This window comes from Cupressus sempervirens, chromosome 11 (assembly GCF_028749045.1).
Source record: "Cupressus sempervirens isolate cs-2001-9-10 chromosome 11, ASM2874904v1, whole genome shotgun sequence".
Taxonomy (NCBI): Eukaryota; Viridiplantae; Streptophyta; class Pinopsida; order Cupressales; family Cupressaceae; genus Cupressus; species Cupressus sempervirens.
Window position 1 is genome coordinate 575,946,603 of NC_143128.1, and position 20,373 is coordinate 575,966,975.

Sequence of the window (20,373 nt, forward strand, 5' to 3'; positions counted from 1 at the left end):
GATTGTTATTGCATTTGGAAATAAGGAACAAAATGGAAAACATGAAGGGGTGTTATATATAAATAGAAAATTAAATCATGTAGATTTACATACTTGTATATTTGAAAATTTAACTATTTATTTTTGTTGGAGTTGATGAAAAATCAACCCCACAACTCCCATGAATCACCTACATGCAAACATTGTTGTAGAAAGAGAGGAGCAAAAGCTATGGAGGTTGGAATTCCCAAATCCAGAGAGGAGACATTCTTGATGAACAAAAAGAGATATTGTTATTAATCAAAAGTGAATCAATTTACAAAGAGAGATCAATCCTTACAAAGGAAATCAAAAGCCTAAAAGGTAAAACCTAGGTTGCATGATAATAATTTATAAAAGAACTAATTATTAGATGCCTAAATTTTTGGTTGAGTAAAATAGAGTTAATTAGAAATATAACTAATTATTCTAACAACCCTCCCCACCCCCCCCCCCCCCGGCACCCTTAAGATAAACTTAGGGAGTAGTTAAAAAACTAGAAACTACTATTGGAAGTAGATTTGGGTCCCGACAAACAAGGCCTGATGAGGTACCCAAGCACAACCAAATCTTTGTAAAGTAAAGAAATAGAGAAAACCACATGGTAAAAACCCTACTCCAAGAAGAGATGGAAAAAGTACTCAAAGAACTAGTGAAGGACTGAAGAAGCCTCCAAATTAGAAAAAGTTCCAAAAGAGATGATCATGAAGAACACCATTGAAGCATGTAGATATTGCATAGCTCTTTCAAAAGTAACTATTGATCTAAAGAACCTCCACTGAAATAGAACCTAACTAGGTAGAGAAGACTATAATATGCATGAGTGCTCTTAGAAGAAACTACTCAAATTAGGAGGCACTCAAAGAAAAACAAATAAACTCTAAGATATAGATGGCATGAAACACCAAAGACTAAAGAGATGATCAATCAAAAATAGAGGGTTACAACCAAAGTAGGAATGAAAAGAAGAGTGTTTATATGGTAAATGATCTATCTCACTGAAATACATAGGTACCTATTCACTGCATGAGTCTAGTACATAGGAATAAATATTGAATACATAGCTCACTCCATCAAACCAAGGAAGCATGAAAAACAATAGAAGAAACCCCCCTAATGTAGACAAGGGTGAGATGATAGACAATGGGAATAGTGGGCCAAAAGAACTGCATTTCAAGGAGCCACAATCATGATGTACAAAAGAATACATGTGTGTGTGCTGAGGTGATCGACCTCAGACACATCATGCAGCTAATTATTGGAAGGTATACTCATCGACAAAGGATGATGATGAATAAAGAAAAAACATCAACCCCCCATGCTACTTTAATCAGAGTAGTGCATGTACAATAAGGAAAAAGATATGGTGAATCCCATGAATACAATAATCTATATGAGTGGCTTCAGATGACACTACTTGAATCAGAAAGTAAAACAAGGCAAAACAAGTGACAAAAATATATATGGAATATGGAACTTTATCTTAATGCATTTGCCAAAAAGCATACAAATGATGTCTACAAAGACCAGAAGAGACATAAGGTTGATAAAATGCATAGTAGAATCTATGATGAATCATTTGAAGCAACGAAATTAATCCTTGGACCTAAAACAATCAAAGTATCCACCAAAATGCAAAACTGCAAAACAATGAATAGAATGTGCCTAGAGGATAATTTGGAAAAACAATCAACATCATTGGAAAGATCTTAGAAGGATCTTTCCAACAATATAAAAAATTCCCCAATCAGAGGTTAGATGTTTAAGATATGTCTCCTGGAGTGCAAACATGAACTCCTAACTTTGACAATAGAAAAAACCATCAAAGAATCATCAAAACTAAAAAATACCTATACCAAAATGATGGGCTTGGAGACAACTTTTTGACAATTTCTTGTTTTCCAAAAATGGAGTTTGTATGAGAAAGGTATGGCAAACAAATCACAAATAGGTCCAAACTAAGCCAAAAGGGCTTGCAGGGTATGTTGATGTAATGCTTATGTTAGCAAGTGACAAGCCCAAATTTGATGATCAAATGGTTGTAGAGGCAAAAAAAAAAAGCTTGAAAATTGACCCATTTAGTTGGAGAAAAAAAGTTTCACCGGAAGAGACAATATGCCCAAAAAAAGTTTGATGGCCCAAAAAAGTGTCACAATGTGAAAAAATGATTTGGAGATATCAAGAAAAAAGGTAGGGTCGATAATAAACAACTCCAAAAATCAACATTATCCATAAAAACATGAAAACATTCACACATAAAAATTGTCCCTTTTTTCCACAAAGTACATGGGGCTGAAATTGTAGGAGCCCATCGAGCCGGGTAAAAGGGAATCATCGAAGAATCATGAAAATTGACTCACATGGTTGGAAAAGAGTTCAAATACCTTGTACCATGGTTGATCATGAAGATATCACCAAGAAAAATGTTGCCTTAAATGCCAAAAAAGTAGTCATCATTCATAGAAAAAATCCCATGCACAAGTACAAAAAATGAGCTCACAGAGCCCCACAAAAATAGAGTTGTCGATTAATGTTTATGTGGTAATATGTGGGTTGTAGAAGGTAGAGGGGTCATTGGTCAAAAAGCACCCACCCAAAAACTCCAAAGGTGCCCAATACATATCCACTACATGCCTCCAAAAGAAATCCATGCCAATGATTTTAGACACTAAGAGTCATATGTGTGTCCAACAGGGTATGCCAAATAAAAGCAAAGAACACATATAACCGTACTAAGATTTTGAAAAATGTTGGTCCAAGAGAGTCAACATTATAGGGGTCGCTAACTGTACTACACTACCCCCAAAAAAATTGACCAACTTGCAAAAAATAAGTCATTCGCAAGTGGGGAAAATATTAGCCTCCTTAATGAAATTGTACAAGGGGGCACGTCTACCAAAAAAAAGCCATCAACCTTAAAAAATGAAGTACATATTGGCCTAGTCATCGAAAAAAGTGGCACTTTGAACAAGTTGGACTTGTAGGGCAGTGTGGGGCACTGATGGCACTAAATAACCATGACCAGAGGGTGTTGATCTCTAAGCCTAAGTTTCCTAGTAGTGTCTAATACTTAGTCATTTCCAAGGTAGCATTGGACGGTCATTATTGCGGCCAAGCCATCTAGAGAATCAATGGTCAATTGATATAATTCAAGCAAATACAAAGAGATGTTCACATTCATTAGGCAAGGATGCAAGTTCAAGCTCCCTTTCATATTATAAGTTGACATTTGGTCAACAAAGATTAGTTGAGTTATTGGCTAGAGACAGTGGCATGAGGACCAAATTAATTTCTATTCAATTCATACTATTACCACATTTGGAGATTGTTCAAAAGGAAATGTCTACAACTTAGAGTCTATTGAAGAAAGACATGCATCTTTCAAATATTGAGAGCTTAATTGATTTAGTTGTTGAGTTAGAGATTCATATTCATGTCATGAAATTTGCACAAGATAGATGGAATAATGGACTTGAAGCAATTTTGGCTACTCATCAAACATTTTTTGCTAAGTACAAGATAATCCCATCACACCCCAAGCCATAAGTGACAAAAATAAGGGGGAAATAAACTAAGATATATATCAAAAAGGGGAAATAAGGGAAGAGAATGTACATATTGTATAGCAGAGATTTCATTTTTGAAGACCAAATTACAGTCTCAGGGGGAGAATTATTTGTGCATGGAAAGCTATATCATGACAAAGTGTTTTTGCCACTAATGTCAAAGGGGGAGATTGTTGATCTCTAAGCCTAAGTTTCCTATTAGTGTCTAACACTTAGTCATTTCCAAGGTAGTATTGGATGGTCATCACTATGACTGATCCATTCAGTGAAGATGAAGCTATGAAAGGACTTGTTATACATGTCAAGAAAGTCAAAGGTTGTCAAGCACCCTAGTTAGGACTAAGAAAGCATACAAGATGAGTAATTCAATTGAGACCAAGCAAGCAAAAAGTTAGTTATTTTTGAGTGGATAGAATATGTGGAGGCCAAGTGACAACATGAATGTTAGTTTTGACTGAGCATCAGAACATTCAAGTGTCGAGTAAACTAGCATTGACATTTGAGTTTGTAATTACACAAACACTTATGTAATTCATTCTAGCCTACATCTACATGACTATTAAGGATCACAGAGATAATTAAGGAGGAAATTACACATTTTGTCAGAAGGTATTAATCTCTAGGAAAACATATTGACCAATCAGCAAATTAGAATGGAAAACAACAAAAGAATGAAATATAGATCATTGATCCTAATCTATAACCTTTGAGGATTGTCTATTAAAGAAGAGTTCCTAACCTAAAATCATGAGAGTGAGTATGTGTGAATCATATGAAGCAAAGTGAAGAAGCAAACAAGCTAAGTATAGAGTGAAGGAGTTTAAATAGTGTAACCAGAGAAGTGAATGACATAACATATATATCAAATAAGAAGATCAAATTTTGGAGAGAGAAGATCCATAATTAGCTTTCAGAGAAAACCAAAGGGTTAGGTACTAAATCAGTTCTAATAGATTGAGTTAGGGAAAATCTCTTTAATAGAGTGGTTCTAATAGACCTACTTCAAATCTTCTAATAGGGTCCTTACCTAATTGTAAGTGTAAAATCCTTTCACAGGGTAAGACCTAACAATCTTAAATGCATTTAACAGAGTAGAACCCTCATAGGGTAGATCAACTTATAGGATCAAATTATAACCCTAATAGGTTAACTTTGTTCTTGCAACAGTGAGATTTGTGGATTTCATCCCCACCCTAGTTTTACCTTCATATTGAAGTGTTTCAAGGTAATCAAAATTATTGTGTTATGTGTTGTTGATTTTCATTGATGTTATGCTTAGATGGATTTTATTTCATCATTACATATTTATGTTTATATGGTATAAGATTTGAAATTTGAGATGGATTAGGTGTGAATTATTTTAGCAGTAAAAATTATTATAGATCCTAATTCACCCCCTCCCCCCCCCCCCCCCCCCACCCTCTCAATATCTTATTCCCCATTAAGATTTCCAAAAATTGGCATCAAAGCTTAGTTCTCTTGAAAAAATCTAACAGCTTGAGAGGATTAGATCTTGAAGATGGAGGAACACAAGATGGGAAAAATTATTGAGAATCAGATGATTGAAATCCATATCATATTGCAACAACTTGAAGGCGAAAAAGAAGAGTTGAGGAAATCCTTAAAGAAAAGGAAAGAAATGGCCATTCAGCAAAATATACTCAATACAAGGAAATTGATACACAACATTCTAAGTAAGGAAGTCAAATAACTCAAGAGAGAACAATAAATTCAATCAATAAGATTATGTGAAGTGACTGAACAAAAGAAGAAAGTTGAAGAAAACAAAGCCATGACTGAGGAAGACAAAAGACAAATGGCTGCCATACTTGAAGAAAGGTCATTTGAGGTGCAGAAGCTTACTAAAAATCAATTGGACATGATGAACCAATTGTTGATTGCAAATTAGGAATTGAAAAGAAAGGACATGGAGATCACAAATCTGAGATTACAAAGTGACCAGCTAAGAAGTGAGTTAATATCTAAGAAAGAAATACTGGAAAGAATGAACAAACCAAGTGAATCTATCAAATACCTTGAAGAACTAATGGGATCACCAAGGTCATCCAATGATACTTCTAGTATAAGTACACTTCATCTACTGAGGTAGGAGAGTCATCAAATAGTGGAGAGAAAATAAATGCAAAAACTAAAGACAAACCTACTTTTCATCATTGTGGTAAACTTGGACACACTACCAACATATGCAAAATAAAATATGCACTACTACATTTTGGCTTGAATTGCAATGGTCACCTGTCGTCCAAGCAACAATACCATGAATTGGCTCCCATCGAACGAGTGTCATACTTTTGTTGTTGTAAATTGTGATGATAAGGGCATTTATCACAATTATGACAGATAAATTTTTCATAACTTGGAAGAAGGAAAGGGTAAGAGTTCATCTTCACATTGTCACAATTACGATAGTAAACCATAGAAATTATGATAGCTTAGGTTACGCAACGGCTATGCGACAATGGTGTTGTGGGAGCGATGACTATCTATTAGAATAGTCTGTCCCAATTGCAATGCGTATGTGACAACAATACTATAAGAGCAATGACTATCCATTGGAATAATCTATCGTAATTGTGACGATGCGTTGAATTATTTTTAAAAAAATTGATCGCAAATGTTGAATAAGTATTCCTAGATTCCCCATGAGGACATCACAAAGAGGCTCAAAGTTAGCTATAATGCTCTAGGGAAGCAAGAGAAGGAGATGTTCTTGGATGTAACATGTTTCTTCATTGGAGAAAGAAGAAGTGTAGCCATTGCAATAGGGATGTTGAGTTTTATGGAACACTTGGTTGGGGAACTCTTTTCGACAGATGTCTTTTTGAGGAAGACAAAGATGGTTGGATAAGAATGCATGATCACTTGAAAGACATGGGGAGGGACATTGCAAATGGACAACCACCATACTGCCTTTAGTCTCTAAAGTAGGTTATTGAGGTGAAGTCAATGCCTTCTTGTATGGATTTATTAGTCATGGCATGGTTTTGCCTTTGGTCTTGAGATATTCATCCTCAACAGGTGAAGTCAATGCCTTCTTTTTATGGCTTTAATAATCATGGATAGGGCACCTAACTTCTCTAGTTATAATGACCTCTAAAATATTTCTTATATTTACTTTGATAATTCAGGAAGCAATATGAGTCCAAGGAATAACAATAGATTAACACAATTAGTTGTCATGCAATCATAGGTTAATATTGAGCTTCACTTGGTTTTGAGGATAGTTTAATATTCTCTACTAATCAGGGCCAACCATGTGAAGGTGGAGGCTTATTTAGCCCCACACACCCCCCCCCCCCCCCAACATCTAAATTCCTCATTAACATCTAAAATTCATTCATTCATTAATAAATTCCCCATTAAGATCGTATCATTGACTTGATAAACTTGTAAATGCCACTTTGAATTGAGGATGCACGTGCACCTACATTCTATATGCATGGATAATAGGTGGAGCTAAAAAAACCCACCACATTTACAATTATTTAATAGGTCTATGCAAACCTCTAACAAAAATGCAAACATGTTGGGTTTTTTCAGCTCCACCTAATGTTGTATGCATATGAATTGAGATTGCATATTGAACTATAATGTCCTTCTGCATTGACTGAAACCAAGAGATTCACACAATTAGTTGTCATACAATCATAGGCTAATGTTGAGCTCCACTTGTTTTCAAGAATAGTTTAATATTCTTTACTAATCAGGGCCAACCATGTGAAGGTGGAAGCTCATTTGTGCCCGCCCCCCCCCCCCCCGCCCCCCCCCCCCCATCACCCCACCCCACCCCACCCCACCCAACATCTAAATTTCCTGTTAACATCTAAAATTCATTCATTAACATCAAACCATTGATTTGATAAACTTGTGAATGCCACTCTAAATCAAGGATACACATGCAAATATGTTCTATATGCATGGATAGTAGGTAGAGCTTAAAAAACCCACCATGTTTACATTTATTTAATAGGTCTATTCAAACCTCAAACAAAAATGCAAACCTATTGGGTTTTTTCAGCTCCACCTAATGCCATATGCATATGAATTGAGATTGCATATTAAACTATGGCATCCTTCTGCATTACCTGAAACCAAGAGATTCACACAGTTAGTTGTCATGCAATCATAGGATAATGTTGAGCTTCACTTGGTTTTGAGAATAGTTGAATATTCTCTACTAATCAGGGCCAACCACATGAAGGTGGAAGCTCTTTCCCCCCACCACCCCAACATCTAAGTTCTCTGTTAACATCTAAAATCTTGAAGAAAAGATCAATCTTTAAAGTACTTGGAATGTCCTCATCACCTCTTGCTACTCTAAGGAAAAGTCCATCTTCATTGCTCACGAGAAATTCATCACAATTCTTTAGTGATTCTTGTACATCTAACATAGGTACATCTAGGAATGTCCTCATCATGTCCTGCATAAAATGAATCCAATATTACAAAACGCCCCTTAAGAAATAATAGTTCAAGTGAAATAAACACATAAAAAATGAGAGAAAAAGAGGAATCTACTTACCAATAGGTGTTGTCATTGCATCTATGGTCATGCTACGTGTTGAGTGATTTTTATTATTTTTCTGTTGTGCCAAGATCTCTCTATTTATATACATACATACATACATAGACACTTGTGTGTGTGTGTGTACACACACACACGTATATGTATATACATATATGTATATGTGTATATATAAATACATACATATATGAAGATCACAAGAGCATGGCAATGAGATGCAAAGATCATAAGGGCACATACATACATACAGAGAGATATATATACATACATACATATATTCATATATACATGTATACATACATACATATATTCATACATACATGTATATATACATGTATGTATGTATGTATACAAAGAGATCTTGTTAAGGTGCTAAGTGACTTACCTCAAAATCCTGCACACAAATAATGCATACTAGAAAAAATGGGTAGAGTTTGCAAGAAAATTTTCAAAAACATATCATAGCAGATATTTTTAGAAAGAAACAAGCCATAACCTAGTTAAATGGGTCTAGTTGATCATTAGTTGGGTTGATTAAAAATTCTTATAGAACTATCATTAGATTAGGTACAATAAAATGAACAATCAGTTGTTCCCAGCTAACAGGATCAAATACAGTTGACCCAACTACATACATGTTCCAAAATCTACTTACTAATAGACATTGCCATCACATCTGTGGCCATGCTACATGTTGAGTGAGCTTTATTATTTTTCTGTTGTGCCAAGATCTCTCTATTTATATACATACATACATACATAGACACACACATATGTATGTGTATGTGTGTATATATACACATATAGACATATACATGTGTGTTTATGTATGTCTATATAAATTTTTGTATGTATATACATATATATTGTTGGAAATATAAGGTAGGCAAGGTTACTAAGAGGGGAGGGGTGAATCAGGAACCAATAGAACTTTTATCTTACTTTACCAATTAATCCTTCATATAATATTATGCTTTAATTGCATGTAAGAAAGAATGAAAGCAAATAAACATTCATAAAAATTTGACACAAGATATGGTGACCCAGAAACCTTCCAATCAGAAAGTAAAACTAGGGTGGGGATGATACCCACAAGCTTTAGTATTGGAGTATAAAGTTAACCTATTAAGGCTTACAATTTACCACTTCTAGTGATCTAACCTATTAGGAGTAATAAGGACTATGAGGTCCATCTTGTAAAAGGATTTACAAACATACAATGAAGTATGCACTCGATTAAGAGATTTAGTAAAGATTGTTAAGTCTACCCTATTAAAGGATTTTACTAATGCACCTATTAGGATGAACTAGTGGCTAATCTCTGATCTACAACTCTAATTTGCTAGTTGAGATTCCTTGCATTACAATGATCACCTGATTGTGATAGATAATACTTTGTTGTCCCTTATACTTCTTGTAGCCTTCTTCAATTCAAACTTATGCTCATCATATACTCTTCACATACATATTTGGATATGCTACAATGCATTACATATATAGCAATCCAAATTACAACTTACTGGAGTTGACTACATTACTAATTACATCATAATCCACAAAGTTGGCTTGACTATTGTAACTCGGGTTTTGAACACAAACTCAGTGATGTTCTGATACACAAAAAATACTGTCAACACTTAGAAATATTTGGTAATCAATTGAACTTGAGGCTCGATCCATACTAATCACTTCCAAGGAGCTTGAACTCAGTTAGCATTGAGTGACTAAGTGAACTTTAAGAAACTCAGTAGCCATTGGATCACTAGGTTGACACTGCATGACTCAGTCAACACTAAATCCACTTAGTTAACTTTGAGAGCTTGGTAGATACTGTTGGACTTGGTTAACACTGCAAAGCTTGGTTAACACTACAGTCTTCTTTACTTCCATTAACTAGCTTGATAACCTCTACTATGCTCTATTTGCACTAAACTTTGTCTTTGAAGCTCAGCAAACACTGTGTAGCTTGGCAAACATTGCAAACTGACTCTTTAGCTTGGTAACAACAGAATCACTTGGTTAGTACTACACACTGAATGATAAGCTCGGTAGCCTCTATACAGCTTAATTGCAATGTAACTAATTTGAATAAGTGTTGAGTCATTGATAGACAAATTGACCTTAATGTCAACAATACATATGTATATATATGTATATACATACATACATACATACATACATACATATAGGGAGATCACAAGGGCACAACAACAAAATGTAGAGATCATAAGAGCACAGGAACAAAATGCAGTGACCACAAGGGCAAGGCAACGAAATGCTAGATCTCTACTGATCTCCACAATCCAAAAAATCTCTTTGTATATATACATACATACATTCATAGACACATACATATGTGTATTTGTATGTATATATACACATATATACATATACATATACATATGTATATATACATACATACATATACATGTATGTATGTATATATAGAGAGGGAGATCTTTTTTAAGGTGCTTGTTATGTCTTAGCAAAATAGAAAAATTGATCCAACTGCATACATATTCTAGAATCCAAATAATAAAACAATAAAACTCACTCAACCCATGCTAAGTGACTTGCCTCAAAATATTGCACACAAATAACGTAGAGTTAATGTGCAACATGTATATATATAATGTATGTATGTAGGGGAAATATAATTCCCATTAACAATGACATTAACTTTGCCCATTTTTCTTAGTTTGTATACATACATACATATATTTACATCCATTGCATGGTTTAGAGGTAATTTCATTGTGGCAAAGGCTTCTGCAAGGGAATGAGCCTCATGATTATGGCATTTGCACAGAAGCAAAACTTGTTTCTTCAACTCCTTACACTCAACTCTTCACTAAAGTTATTCTTCTAGTATGAGAATAGCTACTATAAATTCCTAGGAGCCAAGGGACCCTAAACCTCTGCTATGTTTTATGGAGACATGGGAGAAGTTACTACTGGCTTCAATACTTTATAACATTATGGATCATATAGTGATGTCTAAATTAATAGCAACAGTAGATACTTGGGATTCTCACATGGAGAGTGTGCCAATACATTCATGGTTACATCCTTGGCTTCCATTGTTGGTCCAATGTATGGAGCCTTTATATCCAACCATTCATTATAAATTGGGGAATGTGCTTCATGCCTGGCATGCAAGTGATGCATCTGCATATGCAATTTTATCACCTTGGAAAACTATATTTGATCCTTCTAGTTGGGAACAACTAATTTTTTAATTTTTTGTACCTAATATAATGACATTTCTATAGGAATTTGTAATCAACCCAGCTAATCATCAACTAGACCAATTTAATTGGGTTATGGTTTGTTTCTTTCTAAAATTATATGCTATGATATATTTTTGTAAAAGTTCTTGCGAGCTTTGCCCATTTTTCCTAGTCTGTATTATTTTTGTATAGGAATACCCATATCACATGAAGGCACATTAAACTTGGATTGAGTAAGGGAAGCAAGTTTTTGTTGCAAGGAAGAAACAATTTGAGCAATGCTAATGATAGTGGAATCAATAGAGGAAATAGGTGGCAATGACACATTCAACACACTAGGAAGAGTGTAAAAATTAGCTAGAATAGAAGGTGCTATAGGTGGGACATTAGGAAACATAGTAGGAGGATTAGGATAAGTGTATGGAACACTATTGTATGAAATTTGTGAGATAGGAAATGAAGCAGGTGGAACGCTCACAAGTAGAGAGTAAATAGTAAGACTACTAATAGGAGGATTAAATGGTTGGATATAAGTAGTCACAATAGGAGCAACATAAGAAGGAATGGTAAAGATAGGTTTGGAAACAGACAAGGTAGGTTCAACACTAGTGATACGTGAAGTGATTCCTATTTCAGATGTAGCTTGAGATGAAGGCTTAACATGAGTGTGGACAAGGTGAGTAAGACCACACAAAAGATCTATGTCCATCATTACAGGTCACTTTCTTAAGAATATCAAAGGAAGTCATAGTATTAGCATTGTGATTCTCTTGAAGAATTCAATCATGCATTTTATCAATCACGGTAGAAATCTTATGAACTTGTTCAAGAGGAACCCTTAAAGCCTCATCCTCATCATGAGCTAAATGAGAAGAATCATGCTCCATAGAAGGATTAGGGTCATGAGAAAGCATAGATCACTAAGGTTCCTAAGGAGAGGAGAACAGGAATCTTGATCAAAGTGAGCCATGAGTCTATGACTTCTCCCAAGGAGATATAATGAGTACGGCTTAAGGTAATATAGCCCAAGGATGCAAAATTGTTAATATCCCAAGGATACACCTACATTAGACACCCAAGGCTTCAAAAAAAAGATGTTCCATATGGACTTATTAATATCTGAAGAAATTCAAAACATAAATGTCATGTGCATTCTTAATCCACAAATCCTCTTCATCAATCATCCTAGAAGATTATCCAAACTTACTGCTACAAACAATTATATCATCAAAAATATCAACTCTCTTTTGCTACTACAACTACCAAGATCAAATGAATCATACTTTTTCCAAGCCTTCATTTGGTTAGAAATTTTCCTTCTTCTTCCTCTACTCTTAATCACAAGATCAGATAACTATCTTTCAATAGTGGGGACCTTAACCACAGGTTTTTCTATCTTCAAACTAAAAGTCTTAAAAACACTTAACACTACAACATTTGGGGTCACATTACGATGGCAGGGTAATTTGTGGATTTTTTTTTGTTTTTGCAATTATCCTCGACATCATCATAATATTGACATTTGCATCATAATTGTGATGTTCGCTTGAGTATAAACAAGAAAACAAGAAAATATGACATAAATCATTTCCCATTTGTTTTGATTGATTATGGAGAGTTGCAAGTGAAAGAGGGTGGAGAGCTCTGAATGTTGGTGGAGAGCTCTGAGCTCTGAACATTGGGGGAGATTTTATTTTTGTGCCCTTGTGATCACTGCATTTTGTTGTTGTGCCCTTATGATCTCTGCATTTTTTTGTTGTGCCCTTGGTGGAGATCAATGGAGATCTAGGATTTCATTCTCATTCCCTTGTGATTGCTACATTTCATTTTTCTGCCCTTGTGATCTCTGTATTTTGTTATTATTCCCTTTTGATCTCTGTGTCCTTGCTCTACAATTTCATTTTTGTGTTGTGCCCTTGTGATCTTTGTGCCCTTGCTATGTGATTTTCTGCAAGGGGAGAAGAGGTACCTATGTAAATGTTTGTTTCTTTTCCTTCTAAATATGTATCTCTTTATATTTCCCCAGCACATGATTAGAGAAGGTTCTCTTTATGTATATGTATGTGTATATGTACATACACACACATGTGTGTGTGTCTATACAAACAAACAAACATACATACATACATACATAGACACACACACGTGTGTGTGTGTGTGTATATATACACACATATACATATACATATGTGTGTGTGTGTGTGTGTATATATATGTATATATGTATATATATATATATATATATATATGTATGTATGTATGTATGTATGTATGTATGTATGTATGTATGTATGTACATACATATATAGAGATCACAAGGGCACAGCAACAAAATCCTAGATCTCCACTGCTCTCCACAATCCACAAGATCTCTATGTATATATAGATACATACATACATATACACATACATATATAAATACATACACACATATATGCATACATACATATATATAAATACATATATGCATACATACATACATACATACATACATACATATGCATATGCAATTGTATCACCTTGGAAAATTGTATTTGATCCTGCTAGTTGGGAACAACTGATTGTTCATTTTATTGTAACTAATTTGATGGTAATTCCTCAAGAATTGGTAATCAACCCAACTAATTAGCAACTAGACCCATTTAACTAGGTTATTTCTTGTTTCTTTCTAAAAATATTTGTTATGATATGTTTTTTTAAAATTTCTTGCAAACTCTATCCATTTTCCCTAGTCTACATTATAAGATTTTGAGGTAAGTCACTTAGCACGGGTTGAGTGAGTTTTATTGTATGATTATTTGGTTGAGTGATTTTTATTGTTTTATGTGTGTTTGTGTGTGAACACATACATATACATAAAGAGAACCTTCTATATTCACCTGCTAAGTGAAATATAAAGAGATGTTGAAGGTGATTATATTTCTTATAGATTTGACTATGAATGTCTTTTCTATTTAAAAAACATAATTATTAGTAATTTCTGCTCTTTATATTTGAAGTTACTAAACACCAAAGGGGAAGGAATTTATTGATTTGAATACCTCCCTTGGTTTTTTAGTTGGGTATAAGTATTATTTCAAAAGACACAAAGCCAAAAAAACATCTCACAAGAGGACATGTCTCATGCCCACTTGATGTAGAGTATGCAACTAGAAAGGTATAAATGGGCTTTCCCACTCTAACACCAAATCAACACGTTACCAAATCCCCAACCTTCTCACAAGGTCATAACTAGTTCAAATCCTCCAAATTCCAAATAAAACAAGACTACACTCTTCTTCAAGCACCCATGGCCTAAGGATCAAATTCATCCAAATTATGGCTTTAGGACCTAATCCCCACAACTAGGCCAACATGAGGAAAACAAAAAAATGGTTTGCTCCAATGGTTCCAAGGCATGAAATGGACTTAGGGAATCCACATAACACAAAATACATCAATGGTTTGATCTCCATACTTCCATAATGTATCAAACCCAAATTCACCTAGTAGCCCTATTAGGCCTCCTTAAGAGGATTTTGGTGCCTAACTTCAAAAAGTCCCAAACAAACCTTAAATAAAATCATTGTTCCAAATACCCTTTTTAGATTTATATCCAATCCATAGTCACTAGGATTTATTTCCACTCCAGTACTCCCTTTCCTTCACTAAGCAACATAATCCTAATTAGCCTAATAAGGATTGGTTTACAGAGCAACTATGAGAAAGTGGGATCATGGAAACACATCCAACACTTAGGAATATCTATTCACCTTCCTTCAACTTCCTTTCAAACACTCAACCCTCCAAAAATTCTCCTTCTCCTATTATACTCTAAACAACACGCTCAGAAGGTCAAATCCTCATAAGCACTTGACCTAGGGCTGGTTAGAAAAAAAAAAAGTAAAACACATTACCTAGTCTTGAAATCCTAGAATCATTGAGAGGACCCATCTAACTTTCATTACTAAAGAGGCCATTAATAACCAACTGTGGGACTCATAAATATGGGCCCATCTTTGAAACTTGCACAAACTTGTTGTCCTACAAACCCTCATGTACAAAAAATGCAACAACTTGAACAAAACTCCACATAAAATGATTAAATCAAAAGAAATGGAAAGGAAAGAGAAAACTCTTCTTGAAACAATCATCTGATCATGCCTGCCAATCCATACAATATAGACAAAGTACAAGAAACTAGTAAAATTTCTTCAAAACTAATAAAATCTCTTATTGCAACTTCTCCCAATCCATACAATCTTCCCTTTGTGACCTCACAAATGAGGTATATATCCTTCCTACATCCATCCAACCAAAATTCACTATTTTTTGAATAGTTACAACTCCTTTTCAACTAAGTTACATTTTTGAGAAACTTTTACATTTTTGCAAATTAGCATTTTTGCACAAAAAGTGCAACTTTTGCAATTTTTGAAAAAAAATCAATTCTAAGACTTTGAAAAGGTTTCAACTTATTAGAAAAGCAACTAAAAACACCTAATCATAGGCTATCTTAACCAAAAACTCAAAAAGACCCAGTTTTTCCCAACTAGTAACTTTGACTTAAACTTGCCCAAAGTGACCTAGGCGTACATGAAGGTGTCTTTTCATTACAACCATGGATTTTTCATTGAAGACTTATATATCATAGCCCAATTAGGTGAGAAATCAAAACATTAAACCAAAATCCACAATAGTGCCTTGGTGCTTTGCACCACCACTCATGACATGACTGTTGATATAAACAATTATTAACCTTATACTAATTAGTTTAGTTAATGTTTTACCAAACATGATTTATATTAAGTCATTGATCTGCATAAACATAAATGGATCATTTGCCCGATCCTATTATGACTTAATGTGAATGCATCTGATCATTACCTAGACGATATGATGCACGAGATCTTTACTCAATCACCAAGAGATAATATAATTTGTAAGTACAATTTTTTGCATACTTAGTTTGCTATGAACAGTTTCAATTGAATGCAAGGATAATTGCTTGTGTGAATTCAGGACATGAATGATTGATTTAATTTAGCACAAGTATTATGCAAGTGTGTATGTATGCATGTAAAGTAGTTTACATAGTGAACTGATATACATACATACATGCACATATGCATGCAATCATCATAACTAGGTATCCTTGAATCTTACCAAAGCTATTATATATCAACAAGAGACACATGTTTAAAAGGGGAAAAAAAAACAACATTTACATAGGTACCTCTTCTCCACTTGAAGAAAATTGCAGAGCAAGGGCACAGAGATCACAAGGGCACGACATGGCAATAAAATGAAGCAATCACAAGGGAATGACAAAAAAATCCTAGATTCCCATTGATCTTCACCATCATTTGAAGCTCTCCACCCTCTTTCGCGTGCAAGTCTCCACAATTGATCAAAAAAATGGAGAATGATTAATGTCATGTTTTCTTCTTTTTTTTGTTTATAATCCACAATCCACAATCCACAAGATATCTTGGTATATATACATACATACATACATAAATACACATATATGTGTGTATTTATATATATATATATATATATGTACATGTACATGTACATATATATATATATATATATATATGTACATGTACATGTACATATACATGTACATATACATGTACATGTACATGTACATATACATATGTATACATATATATACATATATATGTATATGTACATATATATGTACATATACATATATATGTACATATACATATATATGTACATATACATATATATGTACATATACATATATATGTACATATACATATATATGTACATATATATGTACGTATACATATATAATATATATATATGTATATATATATATATGTATATATATATATATAATATATATATATGTGTGTGTGTGTGTGTGCATGTATATATATATCTATATATATAGATATATATATATATACATATGTGTGTGTGTGTGTCTATATATCTATATATATACATATATGTATATATATAGATACACACACACACACACACACACACACACATATATATATGCATACATACATACATGAAACAACAATGCACTTTCTAAGAGTTTACATGTGTTCAAAAAAATTAATGTTTTACAAGCAAATGTATATGAAGAACTATTAGCTCAGAAGCAAGAACATGGTCTTAAAATAGTACAAAAAGTGCTTAACGTGAGTGGTCCACAAGTGAGGGTGTTGACCAGTCTTGAAAACTTGAACACTAAAATGAAATCTATCGATGTTCAAACACCTATGCCAGAGTTACAACACAATGTGAAGTCGATTTTAAATATGGTAGAGGCAAATATTCAGAAGTTTGATAATCAAAATTTAATGCACAATAGAGAATGAGAAGGAACAACTTTAGAAAGAGACTGCACGACAAAAACAACAACTAGACAACATAGAGGATATTATGAGATGCATTGGATAGAATCCAAGAAAGTGTTGTAGTAGGTACTATGACATTGGAATCACTTACAAGTGTCTTTGAGAATTTACAGTCCAAATACTGGGAGGACTACAAGTTGTACAATTTGTCATGTATTGCATTTGTATTTTCTTATAAGAGTGTTTCAAGTATTGCCATAGTCTCCTTGTGATGATCTCAAGTATCAAATGCTTATAAGAGTGTTTCAAGGTTGGGTACCAATTCAACATCCTTTTCATGGTTTAGAGGTAATGTCATTGTGGCAGAGGCTTCTACAAAGGAATGAGCCATGCGATTATGACATTTACATAGAAGCAGAACTTGCTTCTTCAACTCCTTACAGTCAACTCTTCATTGGAGTTATTCTTCCAGTAGTGAGAATAGCTACTAAATATTCCTAGGAGCCAAGGGACCCTAAATCTATGCTATATTTTTTTGAGACATGATAAGTTACTACTGGCTTCAATACTTCATAACATTTTGGATCATATAGTGATGCCCAAATTAACAAAAATAGTAGATACTTGGGATCCTCATAGGTAGAGTGTGCTAATACATGCATGGTTAAATCCTTAACTTCCATTATTGGGCCAATGTATGGAGCCTTTATATCCAACCATTTGTTATAAATTAGGGAATGTGCTTCATGCCTAGTGTGCAAGTGATGCATCTGCATATGTAATTTTATCGCCTTGGAAAATTATATTTGATCTTGTCAACTGGGAACAAATAGTTTTTTGTTTGTACCTAATCTAATGACAATTCTATAAGAATTTGTAATAAAATCATCTAATTAGCAACTAGACCAATTTAACTGGGTTATAGCTATTTTCTTTCTAAAAATATCTGCTATGATATGTTTTTTGTATAATTTCTTGCAAATGCTACCCATTTTTCTTGGTCTATGTTATTTTTGTGCAAGATCTTGAGGTAAGTCACTTAGCATAGGTTGAGTGGATTTTATTGTTTTATTATTTGGATTCTAGAATATGTATGCAACTAGATCAATTTTTTTGTTTTGCTAAGATGTAATAAGCACCTTTAAAAAGATCTCTAAGATATACATATTTAGAAGGAACTATAAAGAGATACATGTTTAGAAGGAAAAGAAAAGAACATTTACATAGCCCTTGAATAAAATCACAAAACAAGTGCACAAAGATCACAAGGACACTACATGACAATGAAATTATAGAGCAAGGCATGATTATGAAATTGTAGAACAAGGGCATGAAAACAAAATGCAGAGATCATATGGGCACAACAATGAAATCATAGAGCAATGTCATGGAAAATAGAATGCAGAGATCACAAGGGCACAACAATGTTCAAAGCTCTCTAATCTCATTTGGACCTCTCTACACTTTTGCACACAACTCTCCACAATTAAAACAATGGAGAATGATTTATGTTGTGTTTTTTTTATACTCATGCGGGCATCGCATTTACGATGCCAAAATTGGTATTGCAACAGTGTCAGGGACAACTGCAAAAAAAATGAAAATCACCACAAGTCACACCACCGTCACAAATTACCATACAATTTGACCCCAAATATTGTAGTGATGGTATGCAAAACCCCAAACCTAAGTTTATTGGTTATTTTTTTAATTACAAGAAGCAAGGACAACAAGCACGTGAATGTAGATCAAAGAAAAGTTATTGATCAAAATTGAACATGCATATTATATTAAATCATATTATATTAATTATAATGACTTTTCAATTTGGAATTGTCCATTCAATTTCTAATGAAGATATAAATAAAGTGACCTTTCAACTTCCATAAAGATGTATAAAGAGGCTCAAGTCGAATTCAACAATGGTGAAGAAGGATATGACATACATCTCATTTGCTCAGATTGCCAATTTGTATCAGATCTTATGTATAGAGTTCATGGGTAGACATCTCAACCATGGGATTACCCAACTCCTATAGAGTTCATGGGCATACATCTCATTTATGGTATAGCCCAACTTTTATGAGCTCAAACACACAACTCCTCCACGAGTTTGTCCAAATTTGATTGATTTGCAAGCATACATCTCACTTATGAGATTGTCCACAGTTGTATGAGATTTTATTTAATATTATGAATGAATTGAGTTCCTGATATTGTTTATTATGTCTTTGCAATACCATTATTTCTTCCTTTGGTATTGTCCTCTAAATTGACAAAACAATTTAGATTAGTGGTATCAGAGCCAAGTTTGACCATTTTAATTGCATCGACAAGAAAGTGACAAGTTTTGTATCTTTGTGTTGATAAGCTTATGTGGTATTTTATTTTGAGAAGTTCAAATTGATGGTTGAAGCTTTTGTGGAAGTTTGTAATTTACAAGATGGTACTTCACATATGGTAGAAGATTTATCATCGAGGGCTCATGATTTCATTTGCATTCAGGTTCAAATCAGACATACGCAAAAGACGAGCAATCTTCCCCCTCTGCATACAAATATTTCATTTGGAAAATCCATTGTTTCTAGAGTTGTTACTTTTCAAATTTGGAATGGACTATTTCAAAGGGATACTGAAAAACTAACTTAATGCATTTTGGAGCTAATGAGGTAGGTTAATATTCTTCATAA